The sequence below is a fragment of the Peromyscus maniculatus genome, chromosome 7, assembly GCF_049852395.1.
Source record: "Peromyscus maniculatus bairdii isolate BWxNUB_F1_BW_parent chromosome 7, HU_Pman_BW_mat_3.1, whole genome shotgun sequence".
NCBI lineage: Eukaryota > Metazoa > Chordata > Mammalia > Rodentia > Cricetidae > Peromyscus > Peromyscus maniculatus.
The window spans coordinates 54,644,426-54,662,841 of record NC_134858.1 but is presented as its reverse complement, the minus strand read 5'-3'; positions in this window follow the sequence as shown (position 1 = coordinate 54,662,841).

Genomic DNA, 18,416 nt, shown 5'->3' with positions numbered 1-18,416 from the left:
AAAGGCAGGGCGAGCGAGGGACAGTGTGGATTTTGAATCGACTACGGAGGAGATACCTAATGCTATGATCCCAACACTCTGCAGGCGAAGGATTAGAGTTCCAGACCCTCTTTTGCAGCCTGTGTCTCCAAAGAAAATTCTTTTTTGGTACTGGGCTATTTGGCGTGGCTATTCAGGCCAATAATCTCAGACCTTTGAAGGTTGGGGCAAAAGGACCGGGGATTCAAGGACAGCCTGAGTAACAGGATCCCGTTTTTTTGTTTTGTTTTAACCAAAAAAAGCCCAATTATTTCATTTTACAGATAAGGAAACAGACTCAAAAAATTAGGTTGTTTAGGGTCTAGGAGATGGTTGAGTGGATAAAATGTAAACATGAGGACCAGAATTCAGATCCCACAAAAACTCAGCATCCACATAAAGGCCAGGTAATTCAATGACCAGCCAATCTAGTCCAAACAGCAAGCTCCAAGTTTAGTGAGATACCTACTGAGAAATAAAGTGGAAATTGATAGCAGAAGATATCTGACGTCAACCTCTGGTATCTGCTTGTACGTGCACACACACATACAGTTGTATACTGCCAATCGAATTCCTTATCACATCCTCAGCTCTGAGGAATCACCTGCATGTTTATGGTCAAACATCTGCCTCACTCCTTAGAGGAGGGCTGGGATCACACAAACTAGCTGTTTAAAAGAATATCATTATAAACCGGGCGGTGGTGGCACACGCCCTTAATCCCAGCACTGGGGAGGCAGAGCCAGGTGGATCTCTGTGAGTTCGAGGCCAGGCTGGTCTACAGAGCGAGATCCAGGACAGGCACCAAAACAACACAGAGAAACGCTGTCTCGAAAACAAAACAAAACAAACAAAAAAGAATCCCATCTTTACCTTCCAGTTTTCTGGCTCAAAAGTATAGGCACGGGATGCCTAGATTCTCTCACAAGGCTGAAAATCAATGGGTTAGCTGTGTCTGTGTCTCATCTGAAACCTGGAGTCCTCTTCCAAGGTCATTCGGGTTGTTGGTATAATTCAGTTTGTTTCTTGCTACCAGCCAAGGATACTCTTAGCAGTGAGAGGCCATCCTGGTGTCCTCACCTCATGAACCACCTCCACAGACTCTCTCACAATAACTTAGTTTATTTCTTCAAGCCAGAAGCAGAGTCTCTGATAAATTCTCCTTTATTTAAAGACCCCTCTAAACCAGGCATTTAATCCCGCACATTTAATCCCAGTACTCAGGAGGCAGAAACAGGCAGATCTCTGTGAGCTGGAGGCCAGCCTGGTCTACAGAGTGAGACCTTATCTAAACACACAAAACAAAACAAAACCTCTCTAAACTGGCAATAGGTAGTGGTGCATGCGTCTGTAATCCTAGCACTTGGGAAACAGAAGAAGGGTCACTACAAGTTCTAGGCCAGCTTGCTCTATATAATGACTTCCAGGCTGGGTAGGGGTTTTATATATACTGCAAGACTCTGTCTCAAAAACTCATATACCTATAGTCTTCACTTGATTAGTTCAGGCCCACTTTGAGTAAACATTTGATTAACTCTGAAAAAACACTAATTCAGTTTCTACTAATTTAATTAAATTCTGACATTATCTATCCAGATATAGACTCAATCCCCAAGACTGTCCTCCACTTTAGACATGCATCTCAAGGCAAGGCCTCTGGAACTCCTGGTTAGCCAGCCTCCAATAAGCATTCCTATAACTCCTTCCTTGGGTCCTATTAATTTGGTAGAGAAATTTATAAGACTCAGGGAAACACCATAATCTTTGTTCTTTTCCTAAAGCCCCCACCTGTTAAGCTGTTTTGAAGCTCTCTGAACAATGTCTTTTTTTTTTTTTTTTTTTTTTGAAACAGGGTTTAACTGTGTGATCCTGGCTGTCCTGGAACTTACTGTTTAGGCCAGGAGGGCTTCGAACTCACAGAGATCTGCCTGCCTCTGCCTCCCGAGTGCTGGGGTTAAAGGTGTAGGGAAAAGGGGCTGGCTAAAGAAACCTATCCTGACCCTGGAGCCCAGAACTAGGGAAAGATGGCTCAGATAAGGCCAGTGAAAGAAACACAGTTTGGCTCAAATCAGAGCCATCTGTGCCCGTGGCCAACTGACTTGTGAAACCAACCAATCACAGAGCAAGAAGGCAGAATCCTGGCCCTGGGGCCCAGGACCAGGGAAAGAAATATAGCCTGGGTTTGGTACCTGAGCCAGAGAAATGAACCAGGGAAACATGCCCTGACTCTGAAACCAGTACCTAAGAAACACTCCTAGTACCTAGAATCAGAGCCAGTGAAAGAAATGTACCCTGGCCTTAGAATTAATGTCAAAAAAACAAGAAATGCTAGTGAAAGAAACACAGTTAGGTTCTGAAATCAGGTCCATTTCTGTCCCTAGCCCACAAAACTGGCCAATCTCTGGGTAGAAATAAACTAACCAATCACTGGTTGAATCCGCCCCCAAGACATCCTATATAAACCACCCTGCCTGGTCAGTTGTGGGCTGTTCTCTCCACCCTGGTAGAGGCAGCTGCTCTCCTGGACTCCTCCTTCCCAAATAAATCTCTTTCTCAAAAGAGTTTTGGGTGTGAAGATCTTCATTCACTGTTGTCGAGAAGATCCTTGCTGAGACTCCCTCAGTGGACAGAGCAAGGGAGAGCTGAAAGAGTTGAAAAAGCAATACTTTTCTCCGGAGCTGGAGGAGACTGCTACATTTCTGCAATTTCTTAAGCCAGAGAAGCAGAGCTCTGCTATGAAGCCCCCTTAAGTGGGGGGCTAAGCAAAGCCCAGTTGTAGCAGCTTTCCAGGAGAGGAGCAAGATTGCAATATCCTACAGGGAGACCATCACACCAGGTATAGCCTGACTCTCCCAAACAATCAGGATACCCTTCCCTGCAGAGCTGTCCTGGCAGCTCCAGGCCTGACTTTCCTGAACACTCAGGATACCTTCCCTGCTGAAGCAGTTCCAGGCCTGACTCTCCCAAGCAGTCAGAAAAACTTCCCTTCCAGGGCTGAGCTGTCTCTTTGCAGCTCCAGCCATCAGAGCTGTCCTAAGCAGCTTAGGGTGTTACCCGATTCCCCAAGTAGTCAGGCTACCTCTTCCCAGAGTTGCAGAACTCACATTTTGGTGCCAAAACCTGGGACCAAACCTACAGAGTTGCAACACATTTACTTTACAAAAGGCATGAGCCACCACCTCCCAGCCATGTTTGTTTTTAAATAAACATGCATGGTCAAAGCATGGATAACTGTAAGGAATACAACGGGAAAGACCAGGAATAGTGATGAAGCAATTGTGCAGCATATTCAAGGCTCTAGTTTTAATTCCCAATGCATTAAATAAGAAAACAAATAAGTGATGTGATTGGATAAGTTATAGTTGATGACTCATGTCTGTTATCTCAACACTAGAGAGGCTGAGGTAGGAATGTCACAGGTTTAAGTCTAGTTTGGGCTACAGCAGTGAATTCCAGACTAGCCTGGACTACAGAATGAAATTTTATCTTAAAAATACAATAAATGGCCAGGCGGTGGTGGCTCAGGCCTTTAATCCCAGCACTCAAGAGGCAGAGCCAGGTGGATCTCTGTGAGTTCCAGGCCAGCCTGGTCTACAGAGCGAGATCCAGGACAGGCACCAAAGCTACACAGAGAAACCCTGTCTCAAAAAACAAAAACAAAAACAAAAAACTCCACACATAAACAAACCTAAAGTAAATTTTTCAAAAAATGAAATGAATTTTTGGCTGAATAAATAAATAAATGAAAAAAGAAAATTAAAGAAGAAAGAAAAAATGTAACTCGATTGAAGGAATATGAATCCATGCTAGGCCTGTCCAAATTCTTTTTGACTTCTCTGTGTTAAGCATGGGACATGTGTTATTTTAATTTTACTTTTTGATACAAGGTGTGGTGGTTTGAATGAGAATGGCCCCTATAGGCTCACGTATTTGAATGCTTGGTCATGGAGGAGTATCTACTTGAAAGGAATTAGGAGGTGTGGCCTTGTGGAGTGAGTGTGGCTTTGTTGGAGGAAGTTTGTTACTGTGGGTGGGCTTTAGGGGTTTCAGAAGCCGAAGCCAGTCTCAGTGTCTCTCTCTTCCTGCTGCCTTCAGATGTGGAACTCTCAGCCCCTTGTTTAGTACCCTGCCAGCCTGAGTGTTGCCATGCTTCTCTCCATGATGACAATGAGCTAAGCCTCTGACACTGTAAGCCAGCTCCTGTTAAATGCTTTTTCTTATAAGAGTTGTTGTGGTCATGGTGTCTCCACAGCAATAGAACACTAAGACACAAGGTTTCACTATGGCCCTGCCTGGCCTTGAACTCACAGTGATCCATCTGCCTGTGCCTCCTGAATGCTGGGGTTAGAGCCACCACACCTGCCCTTGGTCACTTTGTCATGAATCTGTGCCGGAGAGAGACAGCTTAACAGAGAAAGTGTGTTTTCGTTGTTGGTTTGATTTGTATAAAAGGGCTAGGAATGTGGCTCAGGCAGAGTACTTGTCTAGAATAACATGATTCGCCAACTATAAAACTCACCCTTTTAAAGATACAGGATCAGTTGGCGTTCGCTGGAGCTATTGCACCATGTGATCATCACAGATATCTAATTCCAGAACTTTTCACCATCCCAGAAATAAAATCGGTTCAAGAGGCGCTGGAGAGATGGCTCAGCGGTTAAGAGCACTGACCCGGGTTCAATCCCCAGCACCCACATGGCAGCTCCCAACTGTCTGTAACTCCAGTTCCAGGAGACCCTCAGACAGACATTCATTCAGGCAAAACACCAATGCACATAAAAATAAATAATTTAAAAAAAAATCGGTTCAAGAATGGTGATCCTTGGGCTGGAGAGATGGCTCAGGGGTTAAGAGTGCTGACTCTTCTTCCAGAGGACCTGAGTTCAATTCCCAGCACCCACATGGCAGCTCACACCTGTCTGAAACTCCAGTTTCAGGGGACCCCGACACCCATGGCAAAAACACAAATGCACATAAAAAATAAAATAAATTTAATTAAAAAAAAAAAGAATGGTGATCCTCACCCACTGTAAGCAACCTCTGATGTCCTTTCTGCTGCTATGGCTTTTTAAAAAATCCTTATTTTATGTGTATGAGTGTTTTGTCTACTATATAGATATATGTACCACATGCATGCCTAGTATGCATGGAGGCCAGAAGAGGCCATCAGATCCCCAGAACTGGGGTAACAGATGGTTGTGAGCCACCATGGGAATGCTGGGAACCAAACCCGGGTCCTTTACAAGAACAGCAAGTGTTCTTAACTGCTGAGTCATCTCTCCAGGCTCTTGTGTGTTTTGTTTTCTTTCCTTTTATTCCTCCTCTGCAAGTCTTGGGGTTGGAACTAGTGTCTCTCACATGCTAGGCAAGCACTTCACCACTGAGCTGTATCTTAACTCTTTACATTTGTATTTACTGAGACAGGATCACACTACATTGTCCAGGCCGACTTTGAATTTACTCTTCAGGCCTGGAAGACTTTTCCATCTGCCTACCTCTGCCTCTCAAGTAGCTGGGATCACAGGCCTGTGGTACTAGGCACAGCAATGACTTGCCTTCCATGAATATTTTACACAAAGGAAAGCACATAGTATGGTATTTGGCTTTTTGGGGTCCCTCCTTCCCCTGCTTTGATCCAGGGTCTCACTGCATGATCCAGGCAGATCAACTTCAGTCCTCCTCAGTCTATCTCTAAGGGCTGGGATTGTAGGCATGCACCACCACATCCAGCCTTAACTACCTTTCAAGGTCCTATCTGTAGATGCTGCCACATGCTATGGTACTAAGGGTTAGGATTCTACACAGGAATTTTGGAGGAACACTATTTAGCCCATAATATAATATCAATCTGTTCTCATTCCTCCCCCTGGCAAATTTCTATTTCATTGCAACAACATACTAGCTGGAATTTTTTGTGTTTTATTTTATTTTATTGGTTTTTCCAGACAGGATTTCTCTGTGTAGCCCTAGCTGTCCTGGAACTTGCTATGTAGACCAGGCTGACTTCAAACTAAGAGATCTGACTGCCTCTTCCTCCTGAGTGCTGAGACTAAAGGTGTGTGCCACCACCGCCTGACTTGAAAAAAAATTTTTTAATAACATTTATTTATTGGGAGTGGGGTGCCATGGCATACACAGAGATCAGAGGACAACTTTCATCAGTCAGCCCCTGGGGAGGGGGGATAGAATCAAACTCAGGTCATTAGACTTGGAAGCAATCACCTTTTCCACTGACTCATCTCTCTGACCCAATCCATTCATCATCTAATGGACAGTTAGGTTATTTCTACTGTGGGGCTATTATGAATAGGGTACTTTGAATACTCATGCTTATGTTTTAATATGTTCTGATTTATTTCAATTGTTTAAGTCGGCATAATTTTCATGGTTACAGATCCTGAAAGGTTTTAGCTTGAAAGCCAGAGGCAAGACAAGAGTATATTATAGCTATCACTTAACATTGCTCTGGATATTCCTACCAGCACACATAGAAACAGTCATTTACACATTTTTTTTGTGTGTGGACACACATTTTCAGTTCTTCTGAATATACATCTAAAATGTCACAAGAGCCGTTTAGTAAGTGTTTGTTTTGTGGGACTGACTGTTTACCAAAACAGCTGCCCTAGTTTGAAGGTTGCTCTATCCATATAAGTCTACAGAAACATACATTGACGTGAAAGCCAGGTCTTTGTAGTGATGTGCCCTCTGAGCCAGGTCCTACTCCCTCAGCTTCCGCTCAGAAACAAGACCTAGCTTGGTGCTTGGAGTTCTTCAGCCTCCCTGTTAAGGTTTCCATCTGTCTTTCGGTTCTCCACGAGTTCAGAGCCTGTCTCTCCCAGAATGACCTGTAGAGGGCAGCTCAGAGCGGTTCTGCATCAATGAGTTTCTCTATAAAAGTGTGTATCAAATCAGACTGAGGGCTGGCGGTGTCTTCAGTGACAAGGCTGCTTGCCTAGCAGGTATGAAGTCCTAGAGTCAATCCCAGAACAGTGAACAAAATAAAACCCCCAAACCGCTGGGCGTGGTGGCACATGCCTTTAATTCCGGCACTTGCCAGGCAGACATGAGTGAATCTTTGAGTTTGAGGCCCGCCTGGTCTACAGTATAAGCTCCAGGATAACCAGGACTACACAGAGAAACCTTGTCTCAGAAAAATAAAAAAACAAACAAACCAAAAAGGCCCAAACCTACCTCTAAAAGACTGAAAAAAGAAAAAAACAAACAAACAAACAAACAAACCAAAAAAAAAAAAGGAAACTGGAAGTGAAGAAAAGGGATTTAAAAAATATATTGTTATAAATTGTGGGGTTTAAAAAATTGTGTGTTTGTGTGCGCGCACACTCGCACTCACGTGTGAGTATTTGTACTCCGGCATGTGTGGACTATGGCAAGAGTGTGGCGATGAGAGGCAACTTGCAGGAGTTGGCTTTTTCCATCCACTACGTGGACCCCTGGGATTGAACTCAGGTTATCAGAGAACTTGCTGGCCCACCTGTGTTTGTTGTTGAAGTCAGGGTATTGCTATGTTTCCTAGACCAGCTTTGAACTCCCAATTCTCCTGCTTTAGCCCCTTTAGAGGGCTTAAAAGAAAAACCAGGGCTGGAGATACGGCTCTGTAAGGAGGAGTGCTCGATGCTCTTGCAAAGGACCCGAGTGCACTCACATTAGGTGGCTCACAACCATTTGTAGCTCCAGCTCCAGGGGCTCTGATGCTGTCTTCTGGTCTCCAAAGGCACCTGCATACGGGTGCACAAGCAAGCACACACACACACACACACACACACACTCACACGGGCATAGTTTATCTTTTCTTTTCTTTTTTCTTTTTCTTTTCTTTTCTTTTCTTTTTTCTTTTCTTTTTTTTTTTTTTTTTTTTTTTTTGAGACAGGGTTTCTCTGTGTAGTTTTGCGCCTTTCCTGGAACTCACTTTGTAGTCCAGGCTGGCCTTGAACTCACAGAGATCCACCTGGCTCTGCCTCCCGAGTGATGGGATTCAAGGCGTGTGCCGCCGCCGCCGCCGCCGCCGCCGCCGCCGCCACCACCACCACCACCACCACCCGATGGCATATTTTATCTTTAAAAGAAAAATTCAGTGCTGGAGAGATAGCTCCGTGTTTAAGGACATGCACTGCTCTTGTAGAAGACCTGGGTTCAGTTTCCCAGCACCCATGCTGGGCAGTTCACAGAACTGTATGTAATTCCAGTTCCTGGGGATCTGATGCCTCTGGCTTCCAGGGGAACCTGAACTCACGTTCTCATGCCCACACAGCAAATGTTTATATTTCAAATGTGAACTACCAAGCTCTGTTGAAAGGTGATTCAACATTGTCTCTCTTGCCAGTGTGAACACAACTTCTATTATTCAGGGAATAATGAGCCTCAATTAATCCTCAACCTCAACTGAGACTTTTGTTAAAATTTATATTCCCAGGTCTCTCTTGGTAGATTTAATTTTTACTTTTTCAGTAGTGGGGATCAAACCCAGGACCTCTCATCTAGGCAAGTTTTCGACCACAGCCCTGCTCCTGAGGGAAGCAAATCCTCATCGTTTGGATTCAATCCAGGCCACTTGCATTTTTAAGCAGTGTCACAGATGATATTTCTCTATTTATTGTTTTTTTTAAATTAGGCTGAGAATGATGGGATGGATACACCTTTAATTCCAGCAGTTGGGAGGCAGAGGCAGGAAGAGCTATGTGAATTCAAGGCCAGCTTGCTCTATGTATCAAGTTCCAGGATACCCAGGGCTACATTGCAAAACACTGTCTCAATTTTTTTAGATTATATTTATTTTGTGAGGGAGTAGCATGTACATGCTGTGGTGTGGGTGGAGGTCAGAGCACAGAGTGAGGTAGTTTTCCCTGTATACCACTAGGTTCTAGGGACTGAACTCTGGTCATTAGGCTTGGTTGCAAAAACCTTTCTCCCAGGAGCCATCTTGCCAGTCCTCAGGCCTTCTTTTTTCCCCCCAAGAGCCAAGATAATCATTGTTACCCTATTATTTCTTCCTTTGGTGATCTGTGATTTATTTTGCAGCTAAGAAGGCTGAGGCCCAGAGAAGTAACTTGCCTCAAATCATGGGCTAGATTTCTCTGACACCTCTGATTAACACAACACCAGGAATACTTGCTAACACAACCCAGAGAATAAATCCTCCATGTAGAGCTGGACATTTTAATAACAGGTGCCTTGACAAATAGTCCTTGTCCTTTCTCCCTATTTTTCACTGAGAGGCTGTGAGTAAACATACTCTATTCATTGCTTACAGCTTCGGTAACAAAGTATCCTAGACTGGTAGTTTAAAACTCAAAAGAAGCTGGGTGTAGTAGAAGACGCCTTTAATGGCAGCACTTGGGAGGCAGAGGCAGGGGAGAGGGGTCTCTGAGTTTGAGGCCAACCTGACTGATCTACAATAAACTGAAATCACCACATGTCTGTGTACTCTAAATCCCTAGGGAAGAATCTTCCCCATGTCTTTTCCAGCTTCTGTTATTTGCTGGCAATCCTCTGAATATCTTGGCTTGTTATATAACTCACTTTAATTCCTGCACCCATCTTTATATGATTTTCTTCTTCCCTCTGTGTATCTGTTTGTATATGTCTTCTCTTATATATAGGACCATAGTTTAAAGATTTTAATTAATTAATTTTATTTATTTATTTATTTATTTACTTACTTACTTATTATTTTTTTTTGAGACAGGGTTTCTCTGTGTAGCTTTGCGCCCTTCCTGGAACTCGCTTTGGAGACCAGGCTGGCCTTGAACTCACAGAGATCCGCCTGCCTTTGCCTCCCAAGTGCTGGGATTAAAGGCATTCGCCACCACCGCCCGGCAAGATTTTATTATTTTTAATTATGTGCATCTGAGTAGGTGTTTGTGTGTTTGAGTGTTGGCGCCCTCGGAGGTCTGGGGTATTAGATCCCCCTAGGGCTGGAGTTACAAGCAGTTGTGAGCTGAACTTGGGTCTTTTGCAAGAGCAGTGCACACTCTTAACTGCCAAGCTCTCTCTCCAGCCCCAGGACCATACTTTAGATTAAGGACTTGCCCTGTTTTAGTATGTTTTTTTTTTTTTTTTTTTTTTTTTTTTTTTTTTTTTTTTTTGAGACAAGGTTTCTCTGTGTAACAGCCTTGGCTGTCCTGGAACTTGCTTTGTAGACCAGGCTGGCCTCAAAGTCACAGAGATCCACTTGCTTCATCTCCTGAGTGCGGGGATTAAAGTCATTTGCCACCACTGCATGGCGATTTTATTTTTAATAATTAAATAATTGCAGTGCTGTGGATAGGGCTTGTCTCAGTAACCTTTCTATTGCTGTGAAGAGACACAATGGTTAAAGCAACCTATAGAAGAAAGCATTTACTTGGGGGCTTGCTTACTGTTTTCAGAAGTTAGCATATCAACAGGCAGGCATGGCACTCAAGCATGAGAACTTACATCTGATCCACAATGCCAGGCCAGAGAGACTGGAAAATGGCATGGGCTTTTGAAATCTCAAAGCCCATGCCTAGTGACACACCTCCTCTAACAAAGGCCACGCCTCTTAATCCTCCCAAACAGTTCACCTAACTGGGAGCAAAGCATTCAAACTTGAGTCACGGGACCTAAGGTCTTGTGCATTCTAGGCAAGAACTCCACTACTGAGCAATACCTGCAGGCCAGTACTCTGTCTGTCTGTCTGTCTCTACTTGGCACTAAGCCCAGACAGGTCAGTGTTCTACCACTGAGCTGTATCTACAGCCTTCTTTTTGCCTTTATTTTGAGACAAGTGTGTAGTTGGAAGCTTTCCTATGTCCTGTCTGGTCCTAAGGCCGCTCAGACCCAAATAAACACACAGAGGCTTATATTATTTTTAAACGATGGCCATGGCAGGCTTCTTGCTACCTAGCTCTTATGTCTTAAATCAACCCATTTCTATAAATCTATACTTTGCCACGTGACTTGTGGCTTATCGGTACTTTTACATCTTGCTTCTCCTGGTGGCAGCTAGCAGCGTCTCCTCACCTTCCTTTCTTCTCTCCTATCTCTCTTGGATTTTCCCACCTGGCTCCATCCTGCCCTGCCATAGGCCAATGTAGCTTTATTTATCAACCAATCAGAGCAACACATATTCACAGCATACAGAAAGACATTCCACAGCACAAGTTCCCCCTAAATTGTCTTGACTGGCCTTGAACTCACTCTAGCACAGGCTAATCTTAACCTTGTGATGCCCTGCCTCAATTTCTGGAGTTGCTGAGATTCCAGGCCCAGCTCCAGCACAGTTTCTTAATTCACATCTTTAAAAATGTATTGCATTTATTTATTTGAAGGAGGGTGGTTTTCTCCTTTTACCATTTGTTGTTTTGTCTCCCCCCCCCTCCCCGGAGCTGAGGACCGAACCCAGGGCCTTGCGCTTGCTAGGCAAGCATTCTACCACTGAGCTCAATCCCCAACTCCTCCTTCTACCATTTGGCTATCAGGGATTAAACTCAGGTAGTGAGGGTTGGCAGCAGGTATCTTTACCCAATGAGCCATCTTGAAGGCCCTTAACATGAAAAGAATAAATTTCCAGATTAGGTCTTAGTCACAGTTACCATGGATTAGTTTACCATGTCTTTTGGGAGCTGGAGGGATTGCTCAGTGGTTAAGAGCATTTGATGCTCTTGCTGGAGAACCTGGGTTCAATTCCCAGCACCCACATGGTTGTTCACAACTATCTATAATTCCAGTTCCAGGGAATTCAACACCCTCTTCTGACTTCCATGAGTTAGGTGGCGTTCGTTTGTTCCCTGGGTGGCTAGATGGCATCTGTGCCTGACTCTGCCCTTCTTCTCCCTGTCTCTCTGCTTGGATTTCCTGCCTGGCTCTTATCCTGCCTTACCATGGGCGAAAGCAGCTTTATTTATTAACCAATGAAAGCAACATATATTCACAACATACCAAAAGACCGTCCCACAGCAAAATAAATCTAAAACACCCCCCCCCGTATTTTGGAGGGATACAAGTCTAACCACACACCTGTAGTAATCTATTTTCCATGGTGACCCTACTTGGGCAGGGCAGGAGGACCCAAGGGCCCAGATGAGCCAAGACAGCTGTGGTAGAGTTAGGGGCAGATCTGCCACTGTCTATGGGGCTGGGCAGTTGTGGACTTTAAAAAAATTTTGGGGGGAGATTTTCAAGTCAGGGTTTCTCTGTGTAGCTTTGGAGTCTGTCCTGGAACTCACTCTGTAGCCTAGGCTGGCCTTGAACTCACAGAGATCCGCCTGCCTCTGCCTCTTGAGTGCTGGGACTAAAGGCGTGTGCCGCCGCCGCCGCCGCCGCCGCCGCCGCCGCCGCCACCACCCAGCTAAAAAATATTTTTGATGATGATGATGATGATGATTGGGCGTGGCTGTGGGTATATGCTGCTTGTGTGCAGGTGCCTCCAGAGGACAGAGAAGGTTGTGGATACCCTGTAGCTGGAGTAACAGGCAGTTATGAGCTGGCCTGCATGGGTGCTGGGAAGTGGACTCAGGTGCTCTGGAGTAACAACACATGCTCCTAACCCTCTCCAGCCCCGGTTATGGACTTTAATGTGACAGGAGAGCAGCTGAAAAACCTAGCTCAATAAGTCCCTCTTCATTCACTTAACAATGTGCTAATGGCTTCTTAAGTGCCGGGCACTGGACAGGGCGCAAGCAAATGGGATTTGTTCAGTCATAGGCATATGCTTTTAGCAGGGTGACTGGCAGGCTAGCCAAAAGATCACACTGATATAGATCACACAGGGCATAGCTTACAACTGTGTTCTAAGAGTATCAATCCCGTGATGAATTTTATTTCCTCCCTCCTCCCCAACTCTATCTTTTATTTAAAATTTTTATTTTATTTTAATAGATTTTGTTCATTTGTTTTTCAAGACAGGGTTTCTCTGTGTAACCCTAGCTGTCCTAGAACTCGCTCTGTAGACCAGGCTGGCTTTGAATTCAGAGATCTGCCGCCTCTGTCTCCCAAGAACTGGGGTTGCAGATGTGCACCACCACCACCGGGCAGATTTCTGTATTTTTATTTTATGTATGTGAGTGTTTTGCCTGCATGTAATTACACCATGTGAATGCCATATGTATGCCTGGTACCCATGGAGGCCGGAAGATGGTGCTGGAACCCCTGGAACTGGAGTTAAGGACAGACAGTTGTGAGCTGCCATGTGGGTGCTAGAAAATGAACCTAGGTCCTCTGTAAGGACAGTACATGTTCTTAAATGCTGAGCCATCTCTTCAGCCCTATTTTCTTAGATTTATTTGTTTGTTTGTTCATTTATTTATTTATTTATTATGTATACAGTGATCTGTCTTCATGTATCCCTGCAGGCCAGAAGAGGGCACCAGATCTCATTATAGGTGGTTGTGAGCCACCCTGTGGGCGCTGGGAATTGAACTCAGGACCTCTGGAAGAGCAGCCAGTGCTCTTAACCTCTGAGCCATCTTTCCAGCCCTCAGCTCTATTTTTTTTTTTTAAAGAAAACTTTTTTGTTGACATCTAACTCACATAGATCTGACTGCCTCTGCCTCCTAAGTGCTGGGATTAAAGACATGCACCAGCATTGCCCAGTTTAAAGAAAACTTTTAAATGATATGCATGTGGTGATGGCGGAGGGGGCTACATGTATGTGGATGCAGTTGTCTGTAGGGTCCAGCAGAGGGCATCAGATCCCCTGGAGCTGGAGTGACAGACCTTTATCATCTGTCTTGTGGGTCCTCTGCTAGAGCAGTGAGCACATTGAACCACTGACACCCCCAACCCCTGGAGCTCTGCCTCCTAGCCTCACTTTCTTCAATTAGCCCTCTCTGATAACTGCATGTGTTCTAACATCTAGGTGGAATAAGGAGATTAGATTTTCCCTGTTGGTTAGAACAATGACAAAAACTGGACCAAGTGATAAGGTTAGGAAATGGGCAAAGGTTGAAGGTGAGTGTGTCTGGCACATCTCTAGCTAGACAGTGAATACACCTTGGCAGATTGGCAAGTATGCCCATGTGTGGCAGCTCCTTTCAGCTTATGCAACCACACCCCTTACCCCTTCACTATTTGGTCCTTGAAAGGTGTCACCCCTGGAATCCCAGAAAGGCATACCAGGACCTGGCCAGGCCAGGACAAATGTTCAGAAGGCCTTCCTTTTCCTGGCTGGAATGATAGTGACTGCTTAGCTTGATAGTTCTAAGATATACCCTGTCTCCATTCCCGTGACCAGAGCCTCAGCTCCTACCTCCCTGAAGCTTTCAAGCTGTGATTGCTCTTTTTAACCCACTTCCTACCTAACAAATAGCAGAGGGATATTTCCAAATACTAGTCAGACTGAGAAGGGTCTGGGGAAGTCCCTGGCCTCTAGTGTCCTGCCTCTGTCCCCATCTCAACTTCCCTGGGACTCCACTGCCAGCTACTACTCCAGGCCCACCTACTTTTCTACACCCTGCCAGTCATACCTATCTGTGCTCTGCTTAACTTGCTATTCCATCTGACTTCCTCCTGACCCTTGCACAGCCAACTCCACTAACACCTCCAGGAGATTGAAATACCCCTTCCCAGAATTCCCATTATAACTCACTTTTTTATTTTCAAAAATATCTTAATTTTTTTTTTTTGCTAGTCTACAACACAGATTTGCTTGTTTTTGTTTGTTTCGTTGTTGTTTTTTTCCCCTTCAAGACAGGGTTTCTCTGTGTAACAGCTCTGGTTGTCCTGGAACTTACTTTGTAGATGAGGCTGTCCTCGAACTCACAGAGATCCATCTGCCTCTGCCTCCCAAGTGCTGAATTTCAAGGCATGTGCCACTACCACCTGGCCAGCATAGTAGGTTTTGTTGTTACCGGCTTGTACATATACATATTATATTTTTCTTTACCCTCCTCCTTTTTTCTGAGTCAAGGTCGTACCATATCGCCCAGGTTGACTTCATATTCACTGTGAGCTTAAGTTAGCCTTGAAGTCCCCAAACCCCTTCCTCTGTCTCCCGAGAGCAGGCCTTACAGGCATGCATAAACAAGACTGGCCATAAGTTACTTTTCTTTCACTGCAGTAGATTGGTTTGTTGTTCTTGCTGTGTTTGGGGTTTCTTGGGGGGCTGGGGGAGATGAAGCAATGTCAGATTATTCTGTGATTCTAGCTGCTAGCCACACCTTGTGCCTAGACTGGAAGTGGACACAGCAAAACAACAAAAGTGAGTTGAGTGAAGTCCACCGCACATCTGACCACGTATTACAGACTTTGAGGTTCCCAGATGGATTTTGCTTTTGTGACCTGCCTGTCACAGGAATGGAGGCAAGCACCCAGCTGGGGAAAACCCTGTCCTCCAGGCATGACTACCTTACCACCATCATCAGAAGCAGATAGTAGTGAGCCTTCAGACTGTGCTTGTTGACACCCCCTCATTGAGGGAGTGTTGGGAATCGTTACCAGATCCTTCCCTTGGGATGCCATGCCTTCCCTCCTGCATCTCTTTTCCAGGGCATGCAGTTCTGCTCCCAGTTGCATGTGGTCTCATGGTCTCAGCAGGTGCTTCAGTGTATAGAATGGATAGGGTTAACTGGAGGGGGACCCCTGTGGAGAAGTTGTCATTCATGCTGGGGTGAGTCTTAAGTGGTGTGGCTGCTTGGGCTCACCCACATTCCTGTAAACAACCCTCCACCCATGTTCTGTAAGTAAACCCAACAGACTAATTGGTTCTCCAAGCTAGACATGGGTAAGTAGATGTGTGGTGGTTTGGAAAAAAAAAAAAAAAGGCCCCCAAAGGGAGTGGCACTATTGGGAGGTCTGGCCTTGTTGGAGGGAGTGTGTCACTGTGGGGGTGGGCTTTGAGGTCTCTTTTGTTCAAGCTTCTCTCAATGTGACAGTCAGTTGACTTCCTGTTGCCCGCAAGATGTAGCGCTCTTCGCTCCAGGACATCAGCCTGTACATTGCCATGCTCCCCATCATGATGATAATGGACTGAACCTCTGAGCCACCCTAATTAAATGTTATCTTTATTAAAGTTGCCATGGAAGCTGGGTGGTGCTGGCACATGCCTTTAATTCCAGCACCGGGGAGGCAGAGGCAGGTGAATCTCTGTGAGTTCAAGGCCAGCCTGGTCTAAATAGAGCGAGTTCCAGGACAGGCTCCAAAGCTACACAGAGAAACCCTGTCTCAAAAAACAAACAAACAAGAAAAGTTGCCATGGTCATGGTGTCTTTTCACTGCAATAAAAAACCCTAAGACAAGATGCTTGTTCCCATCTACCAGGACAAGTTTACAAAACAGGCCAATACTGGAAAGATGGAGGTCTCACGAGAGAGACTTTCCCTCTCTCTCACTTCATAGCCAGTCCCTTCCTGAAGTGGACACACTAACCCTTGAGGTATTCCATCTATGCCCTCTCCTTAAGCCAAGACTTCTCAAGCTCCCACTTCAGCCTCTGTGATGGGGAGGGAGGAGGTACAGAGACATGTGCCCTTCCTTTGGAAACTGCCCAAGGGATAGCAGGGCCAGAGGATCAGTAAGGCAGAGGTGGGGTGCTCATGGATGTGGGTCCACTGATGAGTTAGCAATCCATGAAAAGCTTGGACATCAAACATGCCGGGCTTGGATGGGGATGCAGAAAAGAAAGATGTCCATGCTTTGCTTTCTCTTGAGGGAGTAGGTTAACTTTGAAGAAAGAGGAAGCGCATCCTTCTTCCCCATCCCAGGATGTGATTCTAGGCTGGAAGGAGGAGACTCAGCTATCCCATCCAAAGACCCACCATAGGCTTACCTTCCTGACAAGCCTCGCAGGTTCTTCTTGTGTAGTCCTGGAATCAGGGTAGTCATCTAGACAAGTCTCTCATAGACTTCTAAATCTTATCTTTTTCTTCAGCTTTGGAAGCCTAGTAGTCCAAGGTACCTCTGCTTCCTGGATAATTTATTGTTTTCTGAGATACTTTGTCCAGGCCTGCCTCAAACACTATGTGTAGCCAAGGATGATCTTGAACTTTTTTTTTTTGGTTTTTCGAGACAGGGTTTCTCTGTGTAGTTTTGGTGCCTTTCCCGGAACTCACTCTGTAGCCCAGGCTGGCCTTGAACTCTTAGAGAACCGCCTGCCTCTGCCTCCTGAGCTGGGACTAAAGGCGTGCACCACCACCGCCCAGCCGATCTTGAACTTTTGATACTCCTGCCTCTACCTCTAGAGTTCTGGTATTAACAGGCATTTGCCACCATGGCAAGTTTATGTGGTGCTGAGAGCCGAAAATGAGACTTTATACACCCTAGGCAAATACTCTACCAACTGAGTTATATCCCCAGCCCAGTTTTCATTCTTTCCATGTCTCTTGCTCCATCTCCGAGAGGGGCCAACAAACACATCTAAATCCCTCCGCTCTTCCTGGAGATTCCTCAAGAGCAAGAAATTGAGCGGGACAAGATGCACACCTGTAATCCTAGCACTTGAGAGGCTGGGGCAGGAGGATCGGTTCCTGGCCAGCCTGTACTACATAGCAAGGCATTCTCTAAAGAATGAATAAGTCAGGGTGAGGGTGGAGGGCAATGATTGACAGCCTGGATGACAGGACTTGGTGATCCAAAGCACCAGCAGAGATATCGAAAGGAGAGCAGAGGCCTCCCGGAGGAGCCCCTCCATCAGCAGCAGAAGCCAACCTCCTCACCAGTAGGATTTATTTCAAGGTTCTGCAAGCAAAGTGACTTACAAATGTATTCTTTCCCATCTCCTTTCCAGCGGGGCTGAGTTCCATGGGGTGGCATCTGCTCCGAAGAGCCGGAGCTGCATGCTGCACAGCTCCCCGACTTCCAGCACACAGCATCCTCCCACTCCCACCCCCACCCGCTTGGACTTGGGCAGAGAGGCATCTGAGGCCGTTATCTCTCAACACACAGCTGTGCAGGGCTGGAGGCAGCCGCTTATCAGGGAGCGTGCAGTGATTCACAGCCCAGGCTTCTCTGCTGAATAGTAATTTCCAGCAGTGGATTTGTGCTGCCTCTCTCCTCCCCCTCTCCCAAGGGTGTGCTGTCCTTTTGCAGGGAGAGGGCAGTGAAGGGGAGCACCTACTCATGGGGCTTTGTGCCCGCCTTCTGGGTAAGGAAGTCTACCGGAAGGAGGGTGCAAGGTTAGAACCTTAGCATGGTCTGCCAGCCTTGGCAGGCTGCCTCCTCCAGCTCATCAATGCTCTCTCCCCCTCCTTCCCCTCCCAGAAAAGCAGCAGCGCCGCTTCCTTTCCCTTTGTGGGGATGCAACAGGGACACAGACCCCCACCAGCGCCACCGCAGGTCCCTCTTGCCACATTTTGACGCTGCCCTGTCTGTGTCTGACCTTGAAGACTCCAAAGGCTAATAAGGCTGAAGGCAGGCATGCCAAAGTGGTCTCTGCACAGGCGGGTGGGTAAAGAAAAAAAAAATAATACTGGGGACGGGGC